Source organism: Schistocerca gregaria, chromosome 8 (genome assembly GCF_023897955.1).
Source record: "Schistocerca gregaria isolate iqSchGreg1 chromosome 8, iqSchGreg1.2, whole genome shotgun sequence".
Classification (NCBI taxonomy): Eukaryota; Metazoa; Arthropoda; class Insecta; order Orthoptera; family Acrididae; genus Schistocerca; species Schistocerca gregaria.
The window spans coordinates 442,425,254-442,432,942 of NC_064927.1; the positions used below are offsets into that span (position 1 = coordinate 442,425,254).

A 7,689-nucleotide genomic window follows, 5' to 3' on the forward strand; every position below is an offset into this window, starting at 1 on the left:
GTTGGCTTTCTGGAGGTAAGGACATCAGAGACGTACTGCTGACATTGCGTTTGATAATGGACTCGTTCATACGATACGTCGACCTGGAAAAAGTCTTCTGGAGTGTAAAAGACGTATAATGTACCATGTGTAGGAGAAGTTGAGGTAAAGTGGCCACTCTAAGGGAAACTGAGTTGTCACTAAACCATCATTACTGGTAGAAGCTAGCTCCTCATACATTTGGAATCTCTTTATCATAAACTGTCACACTAAATATTTTCAAGTATAAAAGCATACAATGAGTAAGATCTATATGTATATTTCTAATCTAACAGGGTCATGTGCCCAGTGCAGACGCACGAAATCCAAAAGGGGACAGAAACTATCTTTCGGCTGAAGTAAGGCTACCAACTTGTCGTCTTCCTTTGAATAGAAGCAAATTGCTGTTCTTGGCCTTCTTGTTCTTGTCTTTTACGGAACACACTCCATAAGCTTCCCATAATCTTTTCACCACCTGCTGCGCCTCTACCTTAGACCTAATCTCTTTAGCGTATTACGTGGAGTATGAAATTGCTTTGCTGCTGTAGTAGAAGGCACCTTCTTTACCATCTCAATCACATTTTCCATTGCCATAAGGTCACAGATTTGCATCGTTGCATCTTCGATGTACAGGTTGAATGGTAGGGAGGAAAGACTTTTCAATCCGAGCAGTTATCTCTCTTATCCTTTCACATTTATTGTTCCTCCCTGTTTCTTTTAGGTATTTCACATTAACCTTTTTCCCTATAACGTATTTACTTTGTTCTGAAATTTCAGACATCATGTATTATTCTACAATGTTGAACAATTTTTTTCTAGGTCGTCAGGTACTGTGAAAGTGTCTTAATTTTCCTTACACGTTGCTTTCGTTATGATATCGCTCTGATGCCTTTACCTTTTCTAAATCCGTCTAAATGATTATTTCCTTTTCCATTATTTTGCATACTGAGCTCGTCAGCAGCATGGATGGTTGAACTATCAAGTTGACTGCAAGATAGTTTTCTCGTTTATACGTCGTGGCTGTCTTCGGTATTGTGTGGACGATTTCGAAACTTTCTATGTCTCTAGTCTCATACATTCTACATACAGACTTCCAACATCATTTGATTTACGTCAACGATTTTCATACTTCCCGCCAGATAGTTATCTATACCTTCAGCCTTTTTTGACCGCAGGTTTCCAGAAGCTCTTAAAGTGACACTGTTTACTTAATTTGTGTCCTGCATTTAATATTACTGGAAACTATTAAGACATCAGGGTCTGACTGTGTTCCCATTACAGTTCACATTGGGTATACTACGGATTTAACTGCTTTTGCAACTCCAGTTACGTATATTGCGTCACTAGAAGAGAAGGCAAGTTACTGTTGGCTGCAAGAAAAGTGCATAGGAACTGATACACAGACTTGGAAACCAGTATCGCTAATATCCGTCCATTGCACGATTCTAGAGCGTATTTTATGCTCAAACATTATGACATGTCAAGGAAAAAAAGAAGATTCTCTTGTAAAATCAACACGGATTCAGAAACAAATCGCCTGTGAGAAATATATATTGTCTTTTTCACAGGCCATATGGTATTTAATAAGGTAAGCAAGTGGTAAAACGGATTCTGTCTCCCTGGATTTCCAAAAGGCTTCCGACACTTAACCGCATTATCAAAATGGTTCAGATGGCTCTGAGAACTATGGGACTTAATTGCTGAGGTCATCAGTCCCATAGAAGTTAGAACTACTTAAATAGCTAACCTAAGAACATCACACACATCCATGCCCGAGGCAGGATTCGAACCTGCGACCGTAGCGGTCGCGCGGTTCCAGACTGTAGTGACTAGAACCGCTCGGCCACACAGGCCGGCCCGCATTATCAGCCGATAACTAAAAGACGATAACATGAAGTGTGTTCACAGTTGTGTGATAGGCTCGGAGAAGTTTTGGCTGACAGGAAGCAGTATGTTGCACTGGAAGGCGGATGTACAACACAAACGAAATTTGCGACGAGTCCAGACCTTGACAACTAGAAGGGGAGTAGTGCATTGGTTCAGTATTCCTCTAGCTCACAAAGGTAAACATTTTTCCGCTACGCACTTCCGCTGTAGGCGGATGTTTTTGAGACAGCCAGTACCTGGCAATCGAAAGGTGGCTTCGAAGGGGGGAGAGGGCCGATAGGTAATGAAGGGTGCCGGCGTCGACGGACACATTCCGAACGTCAATTGCCGGCCGGGGTACGGACCGCCCAGATATCTCACTCTGGATGGGACGGTCTTCACCACGTCTGCTCAAGCGACATGAAGACACTGGAATACGCAGCCCAGTTATGGGGAGACGTCGTGTGCAAAGAAACGAGCAGGGTAGGGTCGACGAACGCCTGTCTGGCGTCACACAGTACCAAATTTTCCGGAAGAAAAGTAAGCAACAAATACTTGGATTTCACAAGTATGTACAGAAGTTTATGTACACAAAAAAGACGTCGTATACTTTGAGAAGTGATGGTACTTATCGAAACAAGAAAAATAAATCCAATAAACATGGTTCCGGAGACGCATACTTTCTGAGACAAGTAAAGTAAAAATGGGTTCGGAAATACATAATTTCTGCGAGAAACACTTGTTCCGCCGTTGATAATACCAATGTTTGGTTTGTCCCTTTTTCCTTCTGGGGTAACATTGATATCACCTTCCTTAGCTGAAGAATTTGGATATCAGTGTTCGGTGCGACGTATTTTTCGTGTGGCATAATACGTTTTCCTGATATTTTTGTTAGTATTTTCTTTTGTGATCATGTTTGTAGTTCTGTTTCTAGATCGTACCCGCCCGAAACCACCTAATAAAAAATGGCTCTGAGCACTATGGGACTTAACTTCTGAGGTCATCAGTTCTAGGGCAACTTTGAACTACTTAAACCTAACTAACCTAAGGACATCACACACATCCATAAACCACCTAATACCATCATTTGTGTCCCGTTAGCTTCATTTCATTTATGGACATTGACAGATTGCTCTCTCATGTTTTTGTCTTTACACAATTTTCTTTTAGAATTATCTGTTCACGTAGGTACATTTACAACCTCTGTTCTCTGTGCTTCATTTCCCTGTTTTCTGAACATTCATTTATTCTTCCAAATGTTTGTCACATATCACCTGTGGCTTACCTATAAGGTCATTGGTCAAAGCCGACGAGTTGTATCTCATTCTTCACTACTCCCGAGATGCTGAAGAATCTGAAGTGGCGGACACTTAAAGATATACTTTAATTGCAACGAGAAAGTCTCCTACGAATGTTGAGTCTAAGAACACACTGGAACGCCTTACCCATCGGTCCCGTACTGTTCGTGAGAGCAAGATTAGATTAATTATTCCGGACATATGAGCATTAAACAGTCAATCTTCCCGCACTCCGTTCATGAATGGAACGGGAAGAACTAATATCTGGTAGCGTGGGGAAGAACCATCTGCCATGCACGTAACAGTGGTTTGCGGAGTATGGATGTAGATACAGAACAAGCATTTAGTATAACAGGACAACAGTTAAACACAAATCTTAAATTTTAGCATAAATACCTGACAGTGTGATCAATTAATTTAATGTAAAGAATGCTTCTGATACGTTGTATTTTTTATTGCGTTAACAGCTTAAGTCTACACAGGATTAGTAGTTTTGACAGAACTAGCAGCCATCTTCAGATCTACAGAATACAGGTTAGGAAATCACTCTGTGCAATAAACCGCACGTTTGTATTCGTGCCATCGTATGAGGCTCGTAATAGAGTAGATCATTAAAAAGTATAGTTATGCCTTCATAGCAAGACAGGGTCATACAAGTGTGGCATTTCTTGATGTGCCATGCTTGTATGACCCTCTCTTGCTACGAAAACACAGCTATACTTCTTAATGTTCTATTCACTATTTATGAGTCCTTTGGGATGGAACGAATGCAAACGCGAGGTTTGTCGCACAGCATTATTTCATAACCTGTACTCCGTGGCTCTGAAGAAGGCTGCTTAGTCCTGTTGAAACTAGTCATCCAGTGCATATACACTACTGGCCATTAAAATTTCTACACTACGAAGATGACGTGCTACAGACGCAAAATTTAACCGACAGGAAGAAGATGCTGTAGTATGCAAATGATTAGCTTATCAGAGCATTCACACAAGATTGGCGCCGGTTGGCGACACCTACAACGTGCTGACATGAGGAAAGTTTCCAACCGATTTCTCATACACAAGCAGCACTTGACAGGCGTTGCCTGATGAAACGCTGTTGTGATGCCTCGTGTAAGGAGGAGAACAGCGTACCATCACGTTTCCGACTTTCATAAAGGTCCGATTGTAGCCTTTCGTGATTGCGGTTTATCGTATCGCGACATTGCTGCTCGTGTTGGTCGAGATCCAATGACTGTTAGTAGAATATGGAATCGGTGGGTTCAGGAAGGTAATACGGAACGCCGTGCTGGATCCCAACAGCCTCGTATCACTCGCTGTCGAGATGACAGGCATCTTATCCGCATGACTGTAACGGATCGTGCAGCCACGTCTCTATCCCTGAGTCAACAAATGGGGACGTTTGCAAGACAACAGCAATCTGCACGAACAGTTCGACGACGTTTGCAGCAGCATGGACTATCAGCTCGGAGACCATGGCTGCGGTTACCCTTGACGCTGCATCACAGACAGGAGAGCCTGCCTTGGTGTACTCAACGACGAGCCTGGGTGCACGAATGGCAAAACATCATTTTTTCGGATGATTCCAGGTTCTGTTTACAGCATCATGATGGTTGTATCCGTGTTTGGCGACAAAGCGTACAACGCACATTGGAAGCGTGTATTCGTCATCGCCATACCGGCGTATCACCCAGCGTGAAGGTATGCGGTGCCACTGGTTACACGTCTCGGTCACCTCTTGTTCGCAATGACGGCACTTTGAACAGCGGACGATACATTTAAGATGTGTTACGACCCGTATCTCTACTCTTCATTCGATCCCTGCGAAACCCTTCATTTCAGCAGGATAATGCACGACCGCATGTTGCAGGTTCTGGATACAGAAAATGTTCGACTGCTGCCCTGGCCAGCACATTCTCAAGATCTCCGACCAATCGAAAACGTCTGGTCAATGGTGGCCGAGCAACTGGCTCGTCACAATACGCCAGTCACTACTCTTAATGAACTGTGGTATCGTGTTGAAGCTGCATGGGCAGCTTTACCTGCACACTCCATCCAAGCTCTGTTTGAATCAATGCCCAGGCGTATCAAGGCCGTTTTACAGCCAGAGGTAGTTGTTGTGGGTACTGATTTCTCAGGATTTATGTATCCAGATTGCGTGAAAATGTTATCACATGTCAGTTCTAGTATAACATATTTGTCCAATGGATACCCGTTTATAATCTGCATTTCTTCTTGGTGCAGCAATTTTAATGGCCAGTAGTGTACGTCTGGTGAAGGCAATACAAAGTTGACATCAGAACCTTTTTTTACATTACATAAATTGTAGGCTTTAGTATGAGGAGTGGACGGAGAAAGGAGACGGAATTTACAAAATGAAAGGGGAAATAATAACAAAGTTGTGCTACGCGTGTCGGAGGTACAGTGTCGCAATCGAATGTGACCACAGTCCGGTAGTGGCCTCGGGGATCGTGAACGCCGGCCGTGGCGGAGGCCGTATTCCGGTAGGCTTCTGCGGCGGCATCGTCAGGAGCGGGCGCGCTCGTGACGGCGACCCCGGGCCCGCGCGGCAGGATGAAAGGGAGCCGGGATCCCGGCCGTAATTAGACATCAGCTGGCCGGATTAATTGCGCGCGCGCCGGCTTCTTCTGCAGCGCGGCGCTGGCCGGCGTGACCGACCGGTCGCCGCCGCCGCCGCCGCAGCCGCCGCCGCCGTCGCGCTGCCATTGTTCTCCGCGGGCCTCGCAGCCAAAAAAACCGACCGCGGCCGGCGGTACAGTGGCGGACGCGGGCTGTGACGGCCGGCACGGGCAGGTGCCACCTCCCCCGCCGCCCTCACCGCCGCGGGCTTCACCGCCGCTCCTGCGCTACGCCCGCCACTTTGTTGACACCGCGGAAACCAGCAGGTGTAGTGGTGCACACGTTATCGAGGAGCGGGGAACGAATCTTGGGAACCTTCGGCGACGCGGCCATTAGAGACGGAGCGAACGATCGGCCTGTGGAAGGAAATCAGCTGTGTCTTTTCAAAGGAACCAGCAATGAAACTTCCTGGCAGATTAAAACTGTGTGCCGGACCGATACTCGATCTCGGGACCTTAGCCTATCGCGGGCAAGTGCTCTACTAACTTAGTTACCCAAGCAGGACTCACGCCCGTCCTCACAGCTTTACTTCCGCCAGTACCTCGCCTTCTACCTTCCAGACTTTACAGAAGCTCTCCTGCGAACCTTGCAGAACTAGCATTCCTGAGAGAAAGTCTGGGGAATGTTTCAGTTGGTAGAGTACTTGCCCGCCACAGGTCCCGAGTTCGAGTCTCGGTTCGGCACACAGTTTTAATCAGCCAGGAAGTTTCATATCAGTGCACACTCCGCTGCAGAGTGAAAATCTCATTCTGGAAACATCACCCAGGCTGTGGTTAAGCCATGTCTCCGGAATATCCTTTCTTTCAGGAGTGCTAGTTCTGGAAAGTTCGTAGGAGAGCTTCTGTAAAGTTTGGAAGGTAGGAGGCGAGGTACTGGTGGAAGTAAAGCTGTGACGACGGGGCGTGAGTCGTGCTTGGGTAGCTCAGTTGGTAGAGCACTTGCCCCCGAACGGCAAAGGTCCCGAGTTCGAGTCTCGGTCCGACATACAGTTTTAATCTGGCAGGAAGTTTCATATTAGCGCACACTCCGCTGCGCAGTGAAAATCTCATTCTGGAACCAGCAATGTTTTAGACATGTTTATCAGGGATGGCTACCATTCGCGAGTTACTTCAATCCACACATGTTATTAAAGTGAGTGTATGTATATACGTTCCACTCGACGGATTTCAACCAAACTTCGTTCAGAGTGGTTCAAATGGCTCTGAGCACTATGGGATCTAACATATGAGGTCAGTTCCAGGAGCTACAGTCTGGAACCGCGCGACCGCTACCGCTACGGTCGCAGGTTAGAATCCTCAGATGTTTCGTTTGAAGCGAAACGGAGAAGGAAGATGGTACACGTGATTCAAATGGCTCTGAGCACTATGGGATTTAACTTCTGAAGTCATCAGTCCCCTAGAACCTAGAACTACTTAAACCTAACTATCCTAAGGACATCACACACATCCATGCCCGAGGCAGGTTTCGAACCTGCGGCCGTAGTGGTCGAGCGATTCCAGACCGTAGCGCCTAGAAGTGCTCCACCACCGCGGCCGGCTTGCGGTTCCGGCCTGAAGTGCCTAGAACCGCTCGGCCACCACGTACTAGTTTTATTTGTTTATTTCAGTCATCTGTCTTCCGACTGGTTTTAAGCGCCCCGGCCCCAGTTCCTCTCCTGTGCCAACCTTGCCATCTCAGAGTAGTACTTGCAACATATGTCCTCGATTTTCTGCTGGATTTATTTCAATCTCTGTCTTCCTCCACAGTTTTTACATTCTACAGCTCTCTCCAGTATCATAAAAGACATTCCCTGATGTCTTAACACACGTCGTATTATAACAAAATTTGTTTATGGTTCATTTAAATTTCTTATTATTATTTTTTTAAAC

At 45.8% G+C, this 7,689-nt stretch overlaps 1 non-coding gene across 1 annotated transcript; it reads left to right on the top strand.

The window, feature by feature from the left end:
* Positions 1–6,731: 6,731 nt before the first annotated feature.
* Trnas-cga (transfer RNA serine (anticodon CGA)) lies at positions 6,732–6,806 on the top strand. Its single transcript has one exon. It is a non-coding gene; the product is annotated as a tRNA-Ser (tRNA).
* Positions 6,807–7,689: the final 883 nt, after the last annotated feature.